The following is a 24,520-nucleotide window of genomic DNA, read 5'->3' as shown; positions in this document are numbered from 1 at the left end:
TTAGTTGGTGCTGGCGTATCATATATAGCCAGGGGACCTGAATCTCTGGACTGAACATGTGATAGCCAGGCCCTGATCCTCAACAGACTTCAGCTCCTACACTATGGTTTATTGGACTTACCCTATTCAGCTAACATGGAGTTGAAGAAGGTCAACCACCACACCATGGGGCCAAGAGTGCCTACAACTGAAAGCAGGAGGATTGCATCCAGCATCCATGTGGAATCTAAGCCCCCTCTTGTTACAGATGTGGAGTGGACACAACCATTCCAAGGCCCACAGGATGGAGGAATAGAGTATGGATTAGAGTGGACCTACTGATAATCTCTTTATGAAATATTGTCATTAGTAATTGAAGAAAATGTGGCATTGATGTGGAGAACGTGGCCATGGTGCCTGCGGGGGTAGGGAATGGGAGGAAGTGATGAGATGTGGAGGCATTTTTGGGACTTGAAGTTGTCCTGGGTGATGCTGTAGGGACAGTTACCAGACATTGTATGTCCTCCCTTGCTCCACTGGGTGGAACGTATTAAAGTGTGGGCTATGATATGGGCCATTGATCATGAGGTGCAGCGGTGCTTAGAGATGTATTCACCAAATATAATGAATGTCTCATGATGATGGAGGAGATTGTTGTTATGGGGAGGGGTAGGGTGTGTGGGGTGTTGAGTATATGGGGACCTCATATTTTTTTAATGCAATATTAAAAACATAAATAAAGACAAGAAAATAATAAGTGTAGAGTAGTTGCTGCTTCTTGATCACTGGGCCCAATCAGCATGATATTATCAATATTATGGACCAGTGTGATGTCTTGTAGGTGGGAGAGATTATCAAGCTCCCTGCATATAATATTGTGATATTGGGCTGGAAAATTTATATTCCCCTGAGATAAGGTGGTGAAAGTGTATTGCTGGCCTAGCCACCTGAAATTAAACTGTTTCTGGTAGGCCTATACACAATAATTGAGAATAAACCATTTGCCAGATCAATAGCTACATACAAGGTAATAGGTATATGTTGATTTGCTCAAGCAATGATACCACCTCTGGAACAGCATTTGCAACTGAAAGTCACCATTTGGTTAAATTTACAATAATCCACTGTCTTCCTCCAAAATCCATTTGTTCTATGCACAGGAGAGCTGCTGTGTATGCCGAAATTTAGGCTTTTTCTGTGATACAGCATATGGTCTATCCTGGAGAATGAACCATGTGTCCTCAAGAAAAATATGCATTCTGTTTATCTTGGGCACAGTATCCAATAGGTGTTAGGTCTAGTTGGTTAAGTATACCATTACAATCCTGTACTTCCTTATTCATCTTCTGACTAGATGTTCTATACATTATTGAATATGGTGAGTGTGTCAATCTTCACTTTCTCCATTCAAATCTGTCAGTATGAGATTCATATATTTTGAGGTTCTGTGGTTAGCTGCCTATATATTTATAATTGTTGCATCTGCATGCTGAATTTCCCATTAATCAGTATGTAATGACACTCCTTGTCCCTCGTAACTGTTTTTGACTTAAAGTCAATTTTATTCAATATTAGTGTATTGGTCAAGTTTCTCTAGGGAAACAGAACCAACACAAGATATTGGTAAATAGTATGAGATTTTATAAAATTTTCTCATGCAACTGTGTGGATGCACAAGTCCAATTTCCATAGAGTAGGCAACAAAACAAGGATAAAGATACCACAAGAGGCAGCAGACTTGGCCCAGTGGTTAGGGCATCCATCTACCACAAGGGAGGTCCTGGGCCTACTTGACATGTGTGCAGCTGGCCCATGCACAGTGTTGATGCATGCAAGGAGTGCCGTGCCACGCAGGGGTGTCCCCCGTGTAGGGGAGCCCCACGCACAAGGAGTGCACCCCTTCAGGAGAGCCGCCCAGCATGAAAGTGCAGCCTGCCCAGGAATGGTGTCTCACACACAGAGAACTGACACAACAAGATGACACAACAAAAAGAAACAGATTCCTATGCCACTGACAACAACAGAAGCAGACAAATAAGACGCAGCAAATAGACACAGAGAACAGACAACTGGGGTGGGGGGGAAGGGGAGAGAAATAAATCTTAAAAACAAAGATACCACAAGAAATGAAAACTGTAGACTATTATCCCTAATGAATAATGATGCAGAAATCCTCAATAAAATAGTAGCAAACCAAATCCAACAGCATATTAAAAGAATTATACACCATGATAACTTGGGATTCATTGATGGTATCCACGGTTGGTTCAACCTAAGAAAATCAATTTATGTATAACACCAGATTAGCAGAATGAAGGAAAAAAATACCATATGGTTATCTTAATCTACACCAAAAAAGCAATTGACAAAATAGAGCATCCTTTCTTGATAAAAGCACATAAAACACTAGGAAGAGAAGGAGACTTCCTCAACATGATAAAGGTCATGTATGAAAAGCTCACAGCTAACATTCTACTTAATGGTGAAAGACTGAATGCTGTCCCTATAAGATCAGGAACAAGACAAGGATGCCCTTTGTCATCACTTATTCAACATTGAACTGGAAATCCTTGCCAGAGCAATTAGGGAAGAGAAAACAATAAAATGCACGTAAATTGGAAAGGAAGAAGTAAAACATTTCCTATTTGCAGGAAATATGATCCTATACGTGAAAAGTCCTGAAAAATCTACAACAAAGTTACCAGAGCCAATCAGTGATTTAATTAAAATGTGGGGTAGAAAATCAACATGCAAAAATTAATAGTTTTTCTGTACACTAAGAATGAGTAATCTTAAAAAATTAAGAAATTCCATCTACAATAGCAATGGAAAGAATCAAATATCTAGGAAATGTTAATACTTTGCTCAAAGAAATCATATATGTCTTAAATAAATAAGAGGAAATGCATATTCATTGAAAGAAATATGAAACAATATTAATGTATTAATAAATTCATGACTTACAGATTCATCAAAAGTCCAATAAAAATTTTAACAGCCTTCTTTGCAGAAATGTTAATGCCAGTCATCAAATTTATATGGAAAGTTAAGTGCCAAAGCCATGAAAAGCCAAAACTCTCCTCAAAATGAAAAACAATGTTGAAGTACTCAAACTTCCCAAAGTCAAAACTTATTACAGAGCTACAGCAAACAAAAGAGTATAGTAGGCGGCAGACTTGGCCCAGTGGTTAGGGTGTCCATCTACCACATGGAAGTTCCATGGTTCAAACCCTGGCCCTCCTTGACCCGTGTGGAGCTGGCTCATGCACAGTGCTGATGCGCGCAAGGAGTGCCCTGCCTTGCAGGGGTGTCCCCCACATAGGGGAGCCCCATGCACAAGAAGTGAGCCCTGTTAGGAGAGCCACCCAGCATGAATTAAAGTGCACCCTGCCCAGGAATGGTGTCGCACACACAGAGAACTGACACAACAAGGTGGCACAACAAAAACAGAAACACAGATTCCCTTGCCGCTGACAACAACAGAAGCGGACAAAAAAGACACAGCAAATAGACACAGAGAACAGACAAACCGGGTGTGGAGGGGGAGGGGAAATAAATAAATAAATAAATAAATCTTTTTTTTTTTAAAGTGTAGTAGTGGGACAAGGACTGTCATGTAGACCAATGATATTGAATCCTCGTTTCTATGGAAAATTGATTTTTGACAAAGGGAAACAATGTGGTTAAATATTTGAAAACATTTTATCTGATAATAGTTCAATATCCAGAATATTAAAAATCCCAAAACTACAAAATACAAGCAATGGATAATAGACTTGACTAGACATTTTTACAAAGAAGATATTCAAATGACCAATAATCACATGAAATGATGTTCAACAACAATAATCATTACGGAAATGCATCTTAAAGCCAAAAAGACAGAGAGATGGAAAAAATGTCAGCAAAGTAGGGTGCTCTGAGTCAGTTCTTCCTGGAAGTGGACTTGGCCCAGTGGTTAGGGCATCCATCTACCACATAGGAGGTCTGCGGTTCAAACCCTGGGTCTCCTTGACCCGTGTGGATCTGGCCCAAGTGTAATGGTGATGTGTGCAAGGAGTGCCATGCCACACAGGGGTGACACCACATAGGGGTTGCCCCATGCACAAGGAGTGCACCCCCTAAGGAGAGCCAACCTGTGTGAAAGAAAGTGCAGCCTGCCTGGGAATGGCACCGCACACACGGAGAGCTGACCCAACAAGATGAAGCAACAAAAAGAAACACAGATTCCCATGCCTCTGACAACAACAGAAGCGGACAAGAACACGCAGTAAATAGACACAAAGAAGGACAACTGGGGTGGGGGGGAAGGGGAGATAAAAAGATAAAATAAATAAATACATCTTTAAAAATATATATATCTAAAAAAAAGAGTCAGTTCATCCTATATTTCATTTAGTATTCAAAGAGGATGTATGTAAATCACTCGCTCAGGGGACTCAGGAGAAGAGACAAGCACTGTGTACAAATTTTGGAAGAACGGAAGAAGGAAGTTGGCTATCTGCAGTAAAGAGTCATGAATCGACCCTTCCATACACTGGAGGTCAGTACCCATCCTCCATCGGTGGGACAGGATGCCTCTGGACGCACTTCATGGCTGAAGCTGAAGTTCCATTTCCCATTGATAGGGGAGTTGGAGATGGATGGGTACCAAATTAGGCTATTGATTTACTAATTTGGCTGTCTGGACTCCAATTCTTAGTACAACTAAAGTTTGCAAACATCCAACCCAGAAAGAAGTCAGTAGGCTCCCTGGCAGGAGTGGACGCAGGACTGATTGAAAATCAGTTACTTCCTGGAAGGTAGGGATTGGCTTCTTTCCACTCAGGTCAAACTACCTCCCAAACCCGGGCTGCAATGCTGCCCATGGTAGGGTAGAGATGTGGGCAGAGCTACATCAGTCTCTCTGGGCAAATAAGGTGGTGTCAGCCTGAATAGTTTAGATTATTTCCCACACGCTTGGCACCATCCTTGCCCCTAGCAGTGGAGGGAGGTCGGTGGATCTTCATGAGTCTCTCTGGATTATTAGATACACTTTCAGCCTGGACATCTTAGATTACTTCTGATAACTGTGGCACCATCTCTGCCCTTAGCAAGGGAAGAAGGTTAGTGAAGCTTCATCAGTTTCCAAGGGCAACTACAGTCAATTTTAGCCCACACAGCTTAGATTAGTCTCCATGCCTGTGGCTCCAACTCTGGCCATGGCAGAGGAGGAAGGTTGGCTGAGATTCATCAGTCTCTTGGGCAACAAGAGGTGGTTTCAACCTGCATGGCTTAGATTCCTTCCTACCCACTTGAATCCATCCTTGTCACTGGCAGGGGAGGAAGGTGGACAAACCATCATTAATCTCTCTGGGCAACTACAGACAGTTTCAGCCTGCATGGCATAGACTACTATTGACATTCTCAGGTCCATCCTCACTTCTGTCAGTAGAAGGTGGACAGAGCTTCATCAGTCTCCATGAGCAAACAAAGACAGTTTCAGCCTCTTTTGACAGACATAGATATCCATGTCCAAGAAGCACAACGCCCTCCAATCTGAATAAATTTAAATAGACATGTTCTGAGACACATACAAATGAGAATGTCAAATGCCAAAGATAAGCAGAGATTTCTGAAAGCACCAAGAAAAAAAGTGATACATCAATAAAATTATAGGTCATTAAGACTAAGTGCTGATTTCTCATTAGAAATCACAGAGGTGAGAAGGTAGGAGTATGTTATATGTAAGAAATAGAAGAAGAAAAACCGCCAGCCAAAAATCTTATATTCAGACAAAATTTTCCATCAAAAATGAGGGTGAGTTTAGAGTATTCACAGATTAACAGAAACTAAGAGAGTTTCTGACTGTCCTTACAGAAAATATTATAAAGTTTTGCAGCCTGAGAGGAAAAGACAATAGAGAGAGGTTTGAGAGCCTATAAATGAAGATTATCAGTAAAATAATTAAACAGTGTAAATGTAGTGGTTAAAATAAGATATGACAGATAAAACCCAAAGGTCAAAATGGGTGAATTAAGTACTGCCTTTAGAGTAATAACATTGATTTTTTAAAAAAGATTTATTATTTATTTAATTCCCCTCCCCTCCCCCGGTTGTCTGTTTTCTGTGTCTTTTTCCTGCGTCTTGTTTCTTTGTCCGCTTCTGTTGTCATCAGCGACACGGGAAGTGTGGGTGGTGCCATTCCTCGACAGGCTGCACTTTCTTTCGCGCTGGGTGGCTCTCCTTACGGGCGCACTCCTTGCGCGTGGGGCTCCCCTACGCGGGGGACACCCCTTCCGTGGTGCGCCACTCCTTGCGCGCATCAGCACTGCGCATGGGCCAGCTCCACCCGGGTCAAGGAGGCCCGGGGTTTGAACCGCGGACCTCCCATGTGGTAGACGGACGCCCTAACCACTGGGCCAAAGTCCGTTTCCCAACATTGATTTTTAATGGATTAACTTCCCAATCAAAAGACACGTACATACAGAATGGCTACAAAAAATGAGGCATCTATTTTTTGTCTACATGAGACTCATCTTAATTCCAAGGAAAACATTAGGTTGAGAGTGAAAGGGTAGAAAATAATATTTCATGCACAGAGTAAACGAAAGCCAAAACCAAAACCAAAACCAAAAACAAAACCTGGGGTAGATATACTAATACTGGAAGAAATACAGTTCAGTAACAAAGCTATTATAAGAGACAAAGTGGGCATTATATATTAATGAAAGGGGTGATCCACCAAGAAGAAATGATAATCCTAAATATCTATGCAACTAACCAGGGTGCTCCAAAATACACGAGGCAAACACTGGAAAAACTGAGGGAGAATTAGATATCTTTACAATAATAGTTGGAGACTTAAATACACCATTCACATGAATAGAAAGGACATTTAGGCAGAAGACAGGGATATATTATATATTATTCTTTATATATTTCTAGTGGTAAAATTTCTGGATTATATAGCAATTCTGTACTTAACTTCCTGAGAAACTTCCAAATTGTCATTCACAGAGGCTGCGCCATTCTACGTTCTCACCAACAGTAAAGAGGTATTCTTATTGCTCCACATCCTCTCCAGCACTTGCAGTTTTCTCTTTTTTATAAATAATGGCCATTCTATAAAGTGTGAAATGATAGCTGATTGTAGTTTTTAAAAATATTTACTGTTTTTTTTTGAAGATACATGGATCAGGAAAAATGTTACCTTAAAAATATGAGGTTCCCATATACCCCACACCCCACCCCTCCATTCCTCCCACATCAACAAATTCTTTCATCATTGTGGCACATTCATTGCATTTGGTGAATACATTTTGGAGCACTGCTGGACTACATGGATTATAGTTTACATCATAGTTTACACTCTCCCTCAGTCCATTCAGTGGGTGAAGGCAGAATATATAATGTCCAGCATCTGTCCCTGCAACATCATTTAGGACAACTCCAAGTCCCAAAAATGCCCCCACATCACATTTCTTCTTCCCTCTCCCTGCCCTCAGCACCTACCATGGCCGCTATTTCCATATTAGAATGCCATTAAGTAGTTTTGATATGGATTTCCCTAACAGGTACTGAGGTTTTTTATAAGTTTCAATATAGTTACATGTGATTGTCTTGTTCAGGTCTTCTATTTCTTCTAAGGCCATTGTAGGTTGTTGATGTGTTTCTAGGAATTTTCCCATTTTGTCTAGGTTTTCTAGTTTGTTGGCATACAGTTTTTCATAGTTTCCTCTTATAATCACTTTTATTTCTATGGTGTCAGTAGTAATCTTCTACCTCTCATTTCTGATTTCATTTATTTCCACTTTCTTTTTTAATTTTCAGTCTTGATAAGTGTGTATTCACTTTGTTGATTTTCACAGAGAACACACTTCTGGTTTTGTTAATTATCTATACTGACTTTTGTTCTCAATTTCATTTATTTCTGCTATAATCTTCACTATTTATTTCTCTCTGCTTGCTTTGGAATTAGTTTCCTGTTCCTTTTCTTGTTCTTCCAAGTGTGTATTTAGGACTTTGATTTTAGAATTTTCTTCTTTTTTAAGTAGCCATTTTTCTGTAAATTTTATCTAAGCACTGACTTTGCCACCTCCCAAAAGTTTTGATACGTTGTTTTCTCATCTTCATTCATATTTATATACACACTGATTTCCCTTTCAGTTTGTTCTCTGACAAATTGATTGTTTCAGAGTGTGTTGCTTAACTTTCATGCATTTCTGCATTGTCAAGTCCTTCATCTGTTATTGATTTCCAGTTTCATTCCATTATAAGAAATGATTTGTCTAACTGCAGTCTTATAAAATATGCATATATAAGACTTTTAGAAAATATAAATACAACTATACTAGAAAAAAGGAAACAATGTCAGCTATGTATGGAAAGAGAAGCACAGAAAAATTGATAGGTGATGAGTTACCTAGGTGTGAGTATCTGTTTCTGAACAATCAATTCAGTTCCATTGGTCTATATGTTTTTATCATGCTGTTTTTATCACTGTATCTAGGGAATATATAATGTCTGGATGCAAGAAACCTTCAAATTTGTTCTTCCTTTGTAAGATGTTTCTGGCTTATTGGGGTCCCTTATCCTTCCAAATAAATGTGATAATTAGGTTTTCCATTTCAATAATAAATCTTTTGGAACTTTTATTGGGGTAGTACTTAATATATCAATTTGGATAGAAATCAATGAGGTAGGATTCAATTGGTAGACTTCCAATCCATGAACAAGGAATGCTTTTCCATTTATTTAGATTTTCCTTGATATCTTTTTAGGAATTCATTGTAGTTTTCTGAATACAGGTCCTTTTCATCCTTGGTTAAGTTTATTCATTTTTTTAAATTTTATTTTGTTCCTATTGTAAATGGTATTTTCCCTCACTTCCTCTTCAGATTGCTTATAAAAAGGGTATCTCAACACTATTGATTTTTCATATTAATCTTGTATCCTATCAATGTGCTAAACTAATGTATTAGCTCTAGTAACTTTGTTGTAGAATTTTCAGGATTTCCTAGCTATAGGATCAAATCATCTGCTGCTAGTGGAAGTTCAACTTCTTCCTTTTCAGTTTGGATGCATTTTATTTCTTTTTCTTGTCTTATCACATTAGGTAGAACCACTATGATAATATTGCCCAGCAGTGGTGACAATGGACATCCTTGTCTTGTTCCTGATCTTAATGGGAAAGATTTCAGGCTTTCTCCATTGAGTACAATTTTAGGTGTGTGTTTATTCATATATGCTCTTTATAATGTGGACAACATTTTCCTCAATTCCTATACTTTGGAGTGTTTTTATCAAGAAAGGATGTAGTAGTCTGTCAAATGCCTTTTCTGCATCAATTGAGATGTCCATGTGATTTCTCTTTGATTTATCAATATGATTTATTGCACTGATTGATTTTCTTGTATTGAACCACCCTCTCAATGCTTTGGATCAAACCTGCTTTATCATGAATAATAATTCTTTTAATGTGTTATTGTATTCAATTAGTGAGCATTTTGTTGGGGAATTCTGCATCTATGTTCATTAGGGAAATGGGTCTCTCGTTTCCTTTTTTTGTAATATATTTATTAGGATTTGGTGTTAGGGTGATTTTGGCTCCACAGAATGACTTAGAGTTCCTTCCTGTTCAATTTTTTTTTAAAGAAAAGTTTGAGTAAGACTGGTACTGAGTCTTGTTTGAGCAATTGGTAGAATTTACCTGTGAAGCAATGTTGTCCAGGGCTTTCCATTTGGGGGAGCATTTTGATGACTGTTTCAGTCTCTTGTGATTGGTTTGGTGTAGTCATCTATTTTTTCTAGTGTCAACATAGGTTGTTTGTATAATCCTAGGAATTTATCTATTTCATCTACATTGTTTAGTGTCTTGGCATACAGTTGTTCATAGTATACTCTTATTATCTCTATTTCTCTGGGGTCAATAGCAATTTCCCCATTTTTATTTCTGAAATTTTTATATGCACCTTCTCTCTGCTTTTCTTTGTCAGTCTAGGAAAGGGTTTGTCAATTTTGTTGATCTTCTTAAGAACCAGCTTTTGGTTTTAATTCACTCTAATATATTTTTTCTCAATTTCATTTATTTCTGCTCTGCTATTTTTAACTTTATTTCGTCTGTTTGCTTTGGTAGTAGTTTTCTTTTCTTTTAACAGTTCCTCCAGGTGTGTAGTGAACTTATTGATTTTAGCTCTTCTTTTATAATGTATGCATTGAGTGCTATGCCCTGCCTTTCCTGTATCCCTTAGATTTTAATATTTTGTGTTCACATTTTCATTCATCTCAAGATATCCCTTGATTTCTCTTGCAATGTCTTCTTTGACCCACTGATTTTTTAAGAGTGTGTTAATCTCTTTATATTTGTGCATTTTCAAATTTTATGCTGGATGTTGAATTCAAGCTTCATTATATTATGATAATTGGATGTGCCTTGTATAATTTCAATGTCCCTAAATTTATTAATATCTATTTTTTGATGCAACTATGGTCTATCCTGGAGAAAGATTATGAGCACTTGAGAAAAATGTATATCCTATTGTTTTGTGATGTAATATTTTGTATATTTCTATTAGGTTTAGTTCATTTATTATGTTATTCAAGTTTTATCTTTTGTTATTGATCCTCAGACTGAAAATTCTGTCCCAGGATGAGAGTAGTATATTGAAGTCTACAAATATTATTGTAGAGATATCTATTTTTCCCTTCAGATTCACCATTGTTTGCCACATATAATTTGGGTAAATCTGGTTAGGTGTATATGCATTTGTGATTGTTATTCCTTCCTGATGAATTTCCCTTTTTATTAATATATAGTGCCCTTTTTATTTCTAATAACAGTTTTGCTCTTCAAGTTTATTATATCCAACATAAGTATAGCTATTCTAGATTTCTTTTCTTTGTTGCTGTTTGTGTGAAATAGATTTACCCAGCTTTTCACTTTCAAACTATTTGTATCTTTGTGTCTAAGTAGGGTCTCTTATTGACATCATTATGGTCATATTATTTATGCATTCTGTCAGTGTGAGTCTTTTGATTGTAGTTTATTCTACTAACATTCAAAGTAGTACTATAAAGGAAGTTCTGACTTCCACAATTTTGAATTTTGAGTTTTATCTGTCTCATCTCTTTCACCACTATTTTTCCACTTTTATTTACTTTTACTGATACAATTTTCATTTCTACACTCTCTTCCAAACCTCTCTCTCTTGTATTTTCTTTTCAGTCTGTAGCACTTTATATTTCCTGAAGAGACTTTCCCTTGGTTACAAATTCTCTCAGTTTGTGAATATTCTAAATTTGCCCTCCAATTCAAAAGGCAATCTTGTTGCACATATGATCTTTCAATATCTTAAATGTATCATGCCACTCTCTTGACTCCATGAATTGTGATGCAAAATTAGCAATTACTCTTATTAAGCATAACTTGAATATGATGAATTGCATTTCTCTTGCTGCTTCCAGAATGCTCTTTATCTTTGGTAAATGGAATTATGATTAGTATGTGTCCCAGAGCAGGTTTATTCCAACTTATTTGGTTGGGAGTATGTTGTGCTTTTAGGACATGGATATTTATGTCCTCCAATAGAGTTGGGAATTTTTCTACCAGTTTACTCAAATATTCCTTCTCTGTCCCTTTTCCCTTCTCTTCTCCTTCTGGGAAACCCATGACATGCATGCTTGCACAAGTCTTGCCATTAGTTAGTTCCCTGATATCTTGTTCACTTTTTCCATTCTTTTCTTTACATGTTTCTTTTTGTGTGTTTGCTTTTGGAGGCCCTGTCTTCAAGCTTACTGATCTTTTTTCTTGCCTCTTCAAATCTTCTGTTACAAGTTTCCAGTGTATTTTTTTTTCTTTTTTCTTTTTGTAGGTACTGGGGCCAGGGAGTGATCCTAGGACCTCCTATGTAGGAAGCTGGCATTCAACCACGGGGCTACACCAGCTCCTCCAGTACATTTTTTATTTCATTTTTTTGTGCCTTTCATTCCCATACTTGCTATTTATCTATATATGCTTTCAAATTATTCTTTTTCTTCAACCAGTGTCTTCTTAATAGCCATACCCTCTTAGCTATCTCATTGAATTTATTGAGGAAATTTAGTTTGAACATCTTTTATTAGTTTTCTCAACCCCTATATGTCATCTGGAGGTTTAGTTCGTTCCATTGACTGGGATATATCTTTCTCTTTCTTGGTATGGATTGCAATTCTTTGTTGGTGTCTCAGCATCTGACTTTTTTGAGGCATTTATTCAGGACTAGGTTTCTCTCTTTAGTCAAAGGCTTTCTGTTTAATTGGATTTGTGCTAAAGCCCCTCTTTAATACTTGGATCAACTTATTTTATATCATTATAGTGGCTCACATTTAGCCAATTTTAACTTTTGCAGCTCATTTTCATGTTTCTTGCCCTTTCTCCCTAGTTTGTAGCAGAGTAGAAGTTAAAGATGTAGTTGGTACTATAAGCTTTGGAGGGTGAGCCTGCTTACATTGCCCCAGGAACCAATTAATCTTCTCCTACCCTTTTCCCCTGCCATGGGTAGGGACCAAGCTGAAGCCATGTGCTGTAATCCAAGCCACACAGGCCAAAACCATTTGTAGCTGCCCAGAGAGTCTGAGGAAGCTCCATGTCCTTTCCTCCCCTGCCTGGGGCAGGGCTGGAGCCCGAGGTAAAGGTAATTAACTTAGCAATGTGGGCCAAAACTGATCTCAGTTGCCCAGAGACACTGATGAAATATTGGCTCCCCTCCTCCCCTGACAGAATTGGGGATCAAGCCACAGATGTGTGCAACAATCTTGCCGATGTGGACCAAAATGGCCTTAAGTTTCCCAGAGAGGCTGAGGGAGCACTACCCCTCTTCCTTCACTGTCAGGCATGGGTATGGAGCCATTATTATGCCCAAATATCTAGTCAATGTGGGCCTAAATCAGCTGCCATTGCCCACAAAAGCTGAGCAAACACTGCCTTCCTTCCTGTCCTTCAGGGGCAGGGATGTAGCTACAGGAGTGCCAACAATCTAGTCCATGTGGGTTGAAACTGTCTGCAGCAGAACAGAGAGGCTGAGAAAGCAGTATTCCTCCTCTTGCCCTGTAAAGCGTGAGGAATCGGCCACAGATGTGCAAGGCAATTTTGCTCATGCAGGAAAAAAGTGCCTAGAGTTGTCTGGAGAGGCTTAGGAAACACCTCCCTCTCTCCTGTACTATCGCAGGTGGTATGTAGCTAGAGTTTTGCACAAAAATCCAGTCCAGGTGTTCTGACAGGGGATCTGTGAGATTGTACTGAAATTCAAAAAAACATTATTCTTGTAGGACCCATTGGTGTGATTGTGATATATTTATTACATAATAAACAGTTCAGTGTAGCCTTAGTAAGGGGTCCATGTTTTTTTTTTGTTTTCTCTCTTTAATGTTTTTAAATGTTACATTCAAAATATATAAGAGGTCCCTATATACCCCCACTCTCCACCCCACCCCTACCACATCAACAATCTCTTTCATCATTGTGGGATATTCATAGCATATGGTGAATACATTTTGGAGCATTGCTGTACCACATGGCCCATGGTTTTTACCTGACTGGCAAAGGGGTCTGTCGAACAAAAAAGGTCAAGGACCCTTTATCTAGTCTGTGTGGGCCAGAATTACCTGTAGTTACCTGGATAGGAAGAGGGAACATTGAGTATCCTCCTGTCCTATTGGGGGTGGGAATGTAGCCACATGGGTACGCAACGACCTAGTCTGTGTGAGCCAAAAGTAACTACAGTAGCCCAGAGAGGTTGGTTCAGGTCCCTCCTGATTCCTCCCTGTTGTAGGCAGGACAGGAGCCTATGCTAGGTCAACAATCTTGTTTGCATGGAAAGAATCTAGTCCCTACCATCACTGTTATTGTCAATCAGCCCTGCTTCCCATCATGCTTGGGGCAGAGTTAAAATAGAGGCTACCAGCCTCTTTATGAATTGAACAGGTTCAAACTTTAGCTAAACTTAAGAGTGGATTTTAGCCAGATGACTTTATTAAACAGTAGTTGAAGTTGGTGTCTGACTGTCTCTTCTTCCCCTGTTTTTGGGAAATGGAGCTTCCAACTCCAGCCACAGAATAACTTCCAAGGTGTCTTGCCATGCCAGTGGGGGTTGAGCACCAGTGTCTGGGGTGGAGTGCTTTATTCACAAATCTTCACTGCAGATGGCAGTCTACTTCTGTTCTTCCATAGGTGTTGCAGGATGCTCTTCTGGTCTCCTGGGCCCCTCAAACAGGTGATTTAGATAGCTCTGGCTGATTATTAACTGGTGAGCTGACAATGAAGCTTCTTACTCTGCTCCAAAATTTCATCTCCTACAATTAAAATCTTAAAACCATGTAGTTAAGATTAACACTCCCTTGGCATGCACTTTTTTTTCTCTAATATAGTTCCATTCCCTTTCATCTCTTTTCAGTTTTATCAAATTATATCTTTATACATTATAAGTCTGTAAACACAGTTTTAATATTATAGCTTCATAAAATTTCTTTTAAAACAATCGCAGAATAAGAGTTTCAAACAAAAATACATTTATAGTGCTTTTTAAAAAAATATTTACTTACAAATGTAGTTACCTTTACCAGTGGCCTTTACCTCTGTGTGAATTAATGTGTGGGTTTGTGCTAGTGCTTTGTTAGCTTTGTTTCATTTCATTTCATTGCAAGAGTGTGTCTAGTTGTGGATGTTTTAGAGTTTTTCTTTCCAATTCATTGAGATTTGATTTTAAAATGAATTATTTTCTCCAAATTTGGAAATTTTTCATTTTCATTTAATCAAGTATTGTTTTCTGCACCTCTCTATCTCTTCTCTCATTTTGGGAACTAAGTTATGCTTATGTTGGAAGTTTTTAAGTCTCTTTTCAAAACTCCTCATTCTTTTTCTTTTTGTTTCTCAGGTGACATAATTTCAAATGACCTATCCTCAACTTTGCTGATTCTTCTGTCAAACCATAAAGGCTCTTGAGCCAATCTAGTGAATTTTTCACTTCAGTTAGTCTACATTTCACTCCTTGAGTTTCTATTTTGTTGTTTTAAAATAATATTTTTCTCTTTATTGATTTTCTTTATTTGGTTAACCATTGGTATCATAAGTGTCTTTAATTTTTAGACATGCATTTTTCATTCTTTGAAATTTTTATAATTCTTTATTTAAAGTATTTGTATAGTTAATCCAATGCATGGGCTTCCTTCCTGGGCAGTTTCTATCGACTCCTTTCCCTCCCCTGGGCAGTTTCTGTTGACAACTTTCCCTCCCCTGGTTGTGCCATAATTACCTGTTTCTTTGTAAATATTGTAACTTTTTCTTGAAATCTGAGCATTTTAAATAATATAATGTTGCAGCTCTGGTAATCAGATTTTCCTACTTCCCCAGTAAATTTTAATGTTGCTGATGGTTGTGGTTGCTTTTGATGTTTTTTTAAATGACTTTCCTGGAATGACTCTTTAAAATGTGTTTATTTTTTTCCTTTTCATGTCTGGCCTTTAATGTCTTTGCTTGATTAATTTAGTGGTCAGCTAATGACTATACAGAGACTTCCTCCTTAAATATCTCAAACCAATGAGTTTCCACCTTTTAGTAAAGTGTTCTATGAGTGTGTGTTGGGGCACAATTTCAATGCTCTGGAAATTTGCAACTTTGCTCTCGGCTTCACATTCTGCCTGGGCAGAGCCTCAGTTTCAGCCAGAGATAGCATTGTAGGGCTCTGTATTGTTTTTCTCAGGCATACATACATCTCTGCACATTTACATAGCTTTCCAGATCCCAAAAATATATTGGAAGTTTTCAAAGCCCCCGTATACATCTAATTCTTTTTTTATCTTTATTTTTAAAGACGTTTTAGATTACAGTAAATTTACATCAATAATACATCTCATTCTTGAGATCTTTTATTCTTTTCTGGCTAGCACTTTGAATACCCAAACTGGCATTGCCACAGCAGGTGATTATGAAGTAAAATAATTTCCAGTGGTTATTTTTTTTTTCTCATATAAATATATGTTTAATTTGTTTTGAGGTAGCACAGAGTAAGTTTAGGCACAAATATTTAGGGAAATTTTGATATTTATCCATACATTTTAAAATAAAAAGATCATATTTTAAATATACATCTAGCACAGAAAATGAATAAAACAACTTACCCTAGATAGCTAATTATATTAAATTTCTTCCTGGTGATATTTCTGTTATAAAATCATTGTCTTACAATTGATATTTTTAAACTTTTTAATATTACTTTAGTGAGACATAATTCACACACAATAAAATGAACCCTTTTTAGTGTAACGTTTTGCAAATGCATTCCGTCCTATTACTACTAGTACAATTGAAATAGAGGGTAGACCATCACCCAACAAATTCCATCATGCCCTTTGAAATAATTTACCATCCCCACCCCCTAGTCCTGGCCACTGACTACTACTGCTCTGTTTTGCTTCCTTATAGTTTTGCCATTTCCAGATATCCTTTTAAAGAGATTATTCAGAATGTGGCCTTTTGAGTATGCCATATTTCTTTTTTTATTACATATTTGAGATTCATCACTTTGTTGCATTTATCAATAATGTATCATTTTTTTCTCTCTTTCTTTTAAAGTGGTATTCCATTATATTTGTGTAGCAGTTGGTTTATACATTGTCTGGCTGAGGGACATTTGAGTGGTTTACAACTTTTGGCAATTATTAATAAAGCTGCTATAAACTTAAACACACAGGTTATTTCTCAACCAATGAAGCACAAGGCCCCCCCCCCCCGACTTAGTTTTTACATTTGTTTTGCTTGTAGCCAGTTTTTCATTTTTTCTAGGTGACACTGGGAACCAAACCTGGGACTTCCCATGTGGGAAGCAGGTACTCAATGGTGCTCAACTTCTTGAGCTGTATCTGTTCCCCACATACAGGTTATTGTGTAAAAACATTCCATTTCACTGGGTAAATAGCTAAGGACTTAGATTTTTGGGTCATACGATAATTTTTAGTTTATGAGAAACCTACAAACTGTTACAAAGTGGTAAAATGATTTTGCTTTCCCACAAGAAATCTTTGATAGTTCAAATTAGACTTCATCCTAAGACTGGATCTTCTGCCTTTCTTTTCTTTTTTCTTTTTTCCACCAATTTAATAGCTGTGTAATGGTAGTCCATTGTATCTATTTTACATCTTTGTTGAGGTGTCATTGACACATATTAAGCTGTACATATTTGAAGTGTACAAATTGAACATTTTGGACATAGGTATGTACCCATGAAAACATAACCTCTCATGATAATGAACAAATCCATTACCATCAAATATAACCTTTAAATTACTTTCCTCCCAACCCCCATCTCCTCACACAACCATAGTTACTTTCTTTCATTATAGATTAGTCTGCATTTTCTAGAATTTTATATATATGGAATCATATAATGTGTACTCTTTTTTAATCTGATTATTCCAGCACCATTTTATTTATTTATTTATTTTTTATTTTATTTTTTTTATTGACTTTGTAATAATATTACATTAAAAATATATATGTGAGGTCCCATTCAACCCCACCCCCCCCACCCCCCCTCACCCCCCCCAACAACACTCGTTCCCATCATCATGACACATCCATTGGATTTGGTAAGTACATCTTTGGGCACCTCTGTACCTCATAGACAATGGTCCACATCATGGCCCATACTCTCCTCTATTCCATCCAGTGGGCCCTGTGAGGATCCACGATGTCCGGTGATCACCCCCGAGGCGCCATCCAGGGCAGCTCCACGTCCCAAATACGCCCCCACCTCTCATCTCTTCCTGCCCTTCCCCATACCCATCGTCCATCATGTCCACTTTTCCCAATCCAATGCCACCTCTTCTATGTGGACATTGGATTGGTTGTGTCCATTGCACCTCTATGTCAAGAGGAGGCTCAGATTCCACATGGATGCTGGCTGCCATCCTCCCATTTTCAGTTGTAATCACTCTAGGCTCCATGGTGTGGTGATTGTCCTTCTTCAACTCCATCTTAGCTGAGTGTGGTAAGTCCAATAAATCAGATTGTAGGTGCTGGAGTCTGTTGAGGCTCAGGACCTGGCTATCACATTATCAGTCCAGAGATTCAAATCCCCTAACTATATCTTAAACCCCAACGTTAACTGCACCTCCAGCAGATTAGTATGAAAGTCTTATGAAGGGAGATCCCATCTGAGTCCAGATTCATCACACATAAACACCATTTCCAGAGAGGGGCCATCTGCCCTGGTAGTAAACCCCATCGGCCATGACCATAACTCTCATGGGTCTCTTTAGCCTTCATAGGAACCAATATCTGGGGGTTGTATCTGCTTTATCTGTCTCTCTGACTCTGCTCAGTTGTGCATGAGGGCAATCCTTCTGCCAGCCTCCAGACTCTTTTTTAGAAACTCGTAGCCATATAGACTCATTTCTCCTTTCCATTTCCCCCTTACTTTAGGTCAAACAGCATTTTAAAGTCATGTTGTTTTATGTAGACATGGATATTCTCCTGATCCGCATTGAACCTTCCATATAAGGTCCTTTTCCAGTTGCATCATCAGTTGGTATTTGATAGTGGTCCCTCGTTGCCAGGGAGGCTCATCCCCGGGTGTCATGTCCCACGCTGGAGGGAAGGCATTGCATTTACATGCTGAGTTTGGCTTCGAGACTGGCCACATTTGAGTAACATGAAGGCTGACAGGAGGAAATTCCCAGGCACAATGTTGCTCTAGGCCTTGTTCTTATTTTAGGTTTATCAGCTCACAAGCATAGTCATTAGCATCAGGGGCTGACTGTTAAACCCTCACTCCCTCCCGGTCCCCGCCGCTGTACCTGGGAGACTATCGCTGCTCCCCTAGGGACCACGACAGAGCATCCAGTGGTTATTTTTAAACAAAATCTTTGGGTTTCTGTCTTTTCCCTCTTATTGAACTCTGAGTTGGGTCATATAACAAACACTAATAAATGCAATGAATGTTCCTTGATGATGAAAGAGGTTGTTCATAAGTATGTTGCCCCACCCTCCCCCCAATTTCTTGGGCAATATTACCCATCCTGACATCCCTAGCCATCCTCAAGCCTGCAAAGCCCCACCCAAAGCCCCCATTTTATCCCTTCCTTGTACTAATACTCGCCTCCAGCTTATCATAGATTTCACCCATGTAGGTGTCAGCTTACATCCCCCCTCTACCTCCAAATTGCTTTAAGCCTATCATTCAGTCTCTAGCTCTCTGAGGCAGCTTAGTTTACTTATTTCACATCATTGAGGTCATGTAGTATTTGTTCTTCAATGCCTGTGTTGCTTCACTCAGCATAAGGTTCTCAAGATTCATCCATGTTATCACACGTGTTTGTAGTGTATTCCCTCTTAAAGCTGAGTAGTATTCCATTGATGTATATACTATATTTTATTTATCCATTCTTCTGTTAATGGCATTTGGGTTGGTTCCAACTTTTGGCAATAGTTAACAATGCTGCTATGAACATTGGTGTGCATATATTGATTTGTGTTCTTGTTTTCAGTTCTACGGGGTATATACACAGAAGTGGAATTGCTGTGTCTTATGGCAAATCTCTAGCTAGTTTTTTGAGAAACCACCAAAATGTCCTCCAGAATAGCTGGATCCTTCTGCATTCCCACCAGCAGTGGATGAGTGTTCCCATTCCTCCACATCCTCTTCAGCACTGGTGGTCTTCTGTTTTTTTTCATAGCTGTCAATCTTCTGAGAGTAAGAAGGTATCTCTTTGTAGTTTTGATTTGCATTTCCCTAATAACTAGAGATTTGGAGCATTTTTCATGTGCTTTTTAGCAATTTATATTTCTTCTTTGGAGAAGTGTCTGTTTAAATCTTTTCCCCATGTTTTAAATGGGTTGTTGGTTTTTTTTAAATTTTCAATATATAAGAGTTCTATATATATGCAAGTTATAAGGTTCCTATCAGATTTATGGTTACCAAATATTTTCTCCCATTGTGTAGGCTCTTTTTTCACTTTCTTGACAAACTCCTTTTAGGTGCAGAAGGCTTTAATTTTGAGGAAGTCCCATTTATCTAATTGTTCTTTTCCTGCTCATGTTTTTGTGTGAAGTTCATGAAGCCATTTCCTATTACAATGTCCTGTAGATGCTTTCCTACACTGCTTTCCAAAATATTTATGTATTGGCTCTTATATTTAGGTTTTTGATTCATCTTGAGTTGCTTTTTGTAAAAGGTGTGAAATGGTAATCCTTTCATTCTTTTACATATGGATATCTAGTTCTCCAGGCACCATTTGTTGAATAGGCCATTCTCTCCCAGTTGAGAAGGTTTGGTGGTTTTATAGAATATTATATGACTATATATATGAGGGTCTGTATCAGAACTCTCAATTCGGTTCCATTGGTCTGTGTGTCTCTCCTTGTACCAATACCATGCTGCTTTCACTACTGTAGCTGTGTAGTATGTTTTGAAGTCAGGTAGTGTGATTCCTCCAATTTTGTTTTTCTTTTTCAATATGTCTTTGGCTATTGGGGGCCTCTTTCCTTTCCAAATAAATTTCATAGCTCGTTTTCCTAGTTCCTTAAAGAAGGCTGTGTTGATTTTTATTGAGATTACATTGAATGTGTAGATCAGTTTTGGTAGGATAGACATCTTAATAATATTTAGTCTTCCTATCCATGAACAGGGAATATTCTTCCATTTACTTAGGTCTTCTTTGATTTCCTTGAACAGTATTGTGTAGTGCTCTATGTATAAGTTTTTTACATCTGTAGTTAAATTTATTCCTAGGTATTTAATTTTTTTATTTACTATTGTAAGTGGTATTTGTTTCTTGATTTCTTCCTGATCTTGCTCATTACCAGTGTACAGAAATGCTACTAATTTTTGCCCATTGATTTTATAATTTTCATCTTTTTTTTTCAGTCTACCTAAGGGTTTGTCAATTTTATTGATCTTTTGAAAGAACGAGCTCTTGGTTTTGTTTATCTTTTCAATTGCTTTCTTATTTTCTATGTCATTTAGTTCTGCTCTTATCTTTGTTCTTTCTTTCTTTCTTCTTCCTGGGGGTTACCTGTTTGTTTTTTTACTATTTCCTCCAAATGTGCAGTTAGTTCTTCAATTTTTACTTTTTCTTCTTTTTAAAGGTATGAATATATGGCTATAAATTTCCCTCTCAGTACTCTTTTGCTGAGTCCTATAAGTTTTGGTATGTTCTATTATCATTTTCATTAGTTTCAATGTAGTTATTAATTTCTTTTGAGATTTCCTCCTTGACCCATTGTTTTTCTAAGAGTGTGCTCTTTAATTTCTATATCTTGGTATGAAATCTGGCCCTCTGGCCCTTGCAGATTTCCAGCTTCACTCCACTGGGGTCACAGATATTATTTTGTATGTTTGCGATCTTTCTGAATTCATGAGCCTTTCTTTGTGGCCTAGCATATGGTCTATCTTGGATAATGATCCATGTGCACTTGTGAAAAATGTTTATCCTGCTGTATTCAGGTGTAATGATCTGTGTATGTCTCTTAGATCCAGCTTATCTAATATCCTGTTTAAAGTATTTGTTTCTTTATAGATTCTCTTTTGATATATTCTGTCCAAAATTGATAGTGGTGTATTAATGTCCCACAGAATAATTGTAAAGGCATCTATTCTTTCACTTAGTTTTTCCAGTGTTTGCCTCATGTATTTGGAGGTGCCCTTGTTAGGAGCATACATGTTTATGATTTTTCATTCTTCTTGAAAGATTTTCCCTTTCACTAAAATGTAGGATAAGTCTTTGTCTCTCACAATTTTTTCACATTTAAAGTCTATTTTTTCTCATATTTATATAGCTACTCCTGCTTTTTTGGGTATTGTTTGCTTGTAAGATTATTTTCCAGTCATTCACTTTCAACTTCCTTAAATCCCTGGGTCTAAGATGTGTTTCTTGTAGACAGCATATAGATGGGTCATATTTCCTTTTCCAATCTTCCAGTCTGAATCTTCTGACAGATGAGTTTAATCCATTGACATTCAATGTCATTACTTTCAAGGAATTATTTATGTTAGCCATATTTTGTTTGGACTTGTGTTTCTCATATTTTGTTTGTTTTTTCCTTCTCATTTTTATTGCTCTTACACTCTCCTCTAATGCTCCCTCTCCTTTTATTTCTTTATTCCTGCAGAACTCCCTTTAGTATTTCTTGAAGGGCATGGTTCTTGTTGGCATACTCTTTTAATTTCAGTTTATCTGTGAATATTTTGAACTCCCCGTAATATTTGAATGCTCACTTACCTGGGTAGAGTATTATTCATTGGACATTTTTTTCTTTTAGTACCTTGACTATATCATACCACTGCCTTCTTGCCTCCATGGTTTCAGATGAGAAATCAGCACTTAATCTTTTGGAGCCTCCCTTGTATGTGATGGTTCTCTTTTCTCTTGCTGCTTTTAGAATTTTCTCTTTTTCTTGATCATTGGATAATTTGACAAGTATATGTCTTTGCTTTGGCCTGTTGGGATTTATGGTGTTTGGGGTGTGTTGTGATTCCTGGACCTGTACATCCATCTCTCTCAGTAGATTTGGGAAGTTTTCATCCATTATTTCCTCCAACACCCCTTCTGTCCTCTTTCCCTTCTCTTATCCTTCTGGCATGCCTATAATATCTATGTTTGTGCGTTTTGCATTGTCATTTAAGTCTCTAAGTCCCAGCTGGATTTTTTCTATCTTTTTATTGATCAGTTCTACTATCTGCTTGATACAGTCTTCCATATCACTTATTCTCTCCTCTGCCTCTTCTAATCTGCTCCTTTTTGCTTACAGTGTATTTTTGATTTATTGAACTGTGTTGTTCATCATCATCGTATCTGTTATCTTTCTGTGTATGTCTGCAATTTCTTCTGTATTCTCTCCAAGTGTTTTCTTCATATTGTTAATCTCTTCCTTTACTTCATTAAGTTGGTCTCTAAAATATGTTTTGAGATCTCTAATTTCTTGTCTGATGTTCTGCTTCCCTTCCTGGTTTTTAGTTTGCTCATTGGATTCGACCATGTTTTCCTGATGATTGGTTTGTTTTGTAGTTTTTTGTTGCTGTCTGGTCATCATTTTATCTTGATGGTTTTATTCAGTTCCTTAGCTTCTTTGTCTAGTCTTTGGGATTAATTAGTTGTTCGTGTGTAAGTGTTTTGTCTTCCCTTTGTCAATTTGTTCTTCTTACTGTATTTTCTTGTTGCTGGCTAAAGTCACTTTGAAGAAAAATTTTAGGGCCATGGAAAGCAAAATGGATAAGAAAAGAAAATGTATAAAGTAGTATGGGTAATAAATGTTAACAGAGTAATAATGTGAGATCTATGAGAATGGATATTAGACTCATGTAAGTTGTGTAGAGTTATAGCAGTAAGTAGAGTACCTATAATGAGACAGTCAATTGAATATGGGGAGGAATATAGTATGAATTAAAAGGCCAGTGTTTTCATGAGAGAAGGAAAAAGAAAAGAAAGACAGTAATATCAAGAGTGGATGAAAGTGAGAAAACAGAGAAAAGGTTTTAGAAATAAAATGTCAGACAATTTGGGGGCCAAAGAAAGGTGGAATGTAAGGGAAACAGTTGATGATGGAGGATAGAAAGATGCAGGGGAAAGTGGATAGTGTACGTGGCCAAAATCAATACACACAGAAAAGAGGAAATGGAGGATTAAGAAACACAGTATATGAGAATTGTACCCTGCAGCAACTATTATATAAAGAAAATGAAATAAAAAAGGAGAAAAAGAGAAAAAAGAAAAGGGGGGGCAAGCAAGAAAAAGAAAAAGAGAAAAAAAACTAAATAAATTACAAAGGACCTTTGGGGATAAAATGGTAGAAAAGACCAGAAGACATTGCAATATTAGCAACCACGAGAAAATAATTTAAAAAAGAACCAACTTTTCTAGTTAGGAATCCTCTGTGCAGGTAAACAAAACGCTTAGGTATCTGACCTTTCCCCTTTCACCCTTCCTCACTTCTCTCTCTCCCAGGGCAGCAGGAAAGCTGCCTGAGAGGTCCAGTAGGAGATACTAGTGGGACCTTGTTGAACCAACTCAACACAGAATGCTAGGACTCTTTATTTCCAGTGTGAGAGCACCTACACCTCACCAGAAACCCCAAAATAGCTGTTGGAAGCTTGGATAGCACGTCCTACACTCCCTCCCCCTTAGGTGTGCTAGGGGAAGTCTAATTGATTTTCTGAATCCACCTTCTCCCAGACCAAGTTGGCTATCCCAGGACGTTTGAGTTAATTGAGCTTCCTCAGCAGATTTGCCTCTCCTTTCTTCCCAGACTCTCCCCAAGTCAGCTGGTTCAATCCTTAAAGCTCAAGGAGAAAAAAAAAACCACACAAAACGTGGAGGGCTAGGGTAATCAAAGAGCTCAGATGGACTTCAGGGCATAGTGGATTCGGGAATGAGAAGTCCATGATATTGGAGACGCTAGGTGTGTGTGTCTCTGGAGCATCGGCTTCCAGGGTTTATTGGATACAGAACTGGGAACCACACATCTGGTTTACATGGGGTTTGGGAACACTGATGCACAACAAAATTTTCAGGGATCAATGTTCCCAGGCCG

Source organism: Dasypus novemcinctus, chromosome X (assembly GCF_030445035.2).
Source record: "Dasypus novemcinctus isolate mDasNov1 chromosome X, mDasNov1.1.hap2, whole genome shotgun sequence".
NCBI lineage: Eukaryota > Metazoa > Chordata > Mammalia > Cingulata > Dasypodidae > Dasypus > Dasypus novemcinctus.
Note: the sequence above shows the minus strand (reverse complement) of the source record.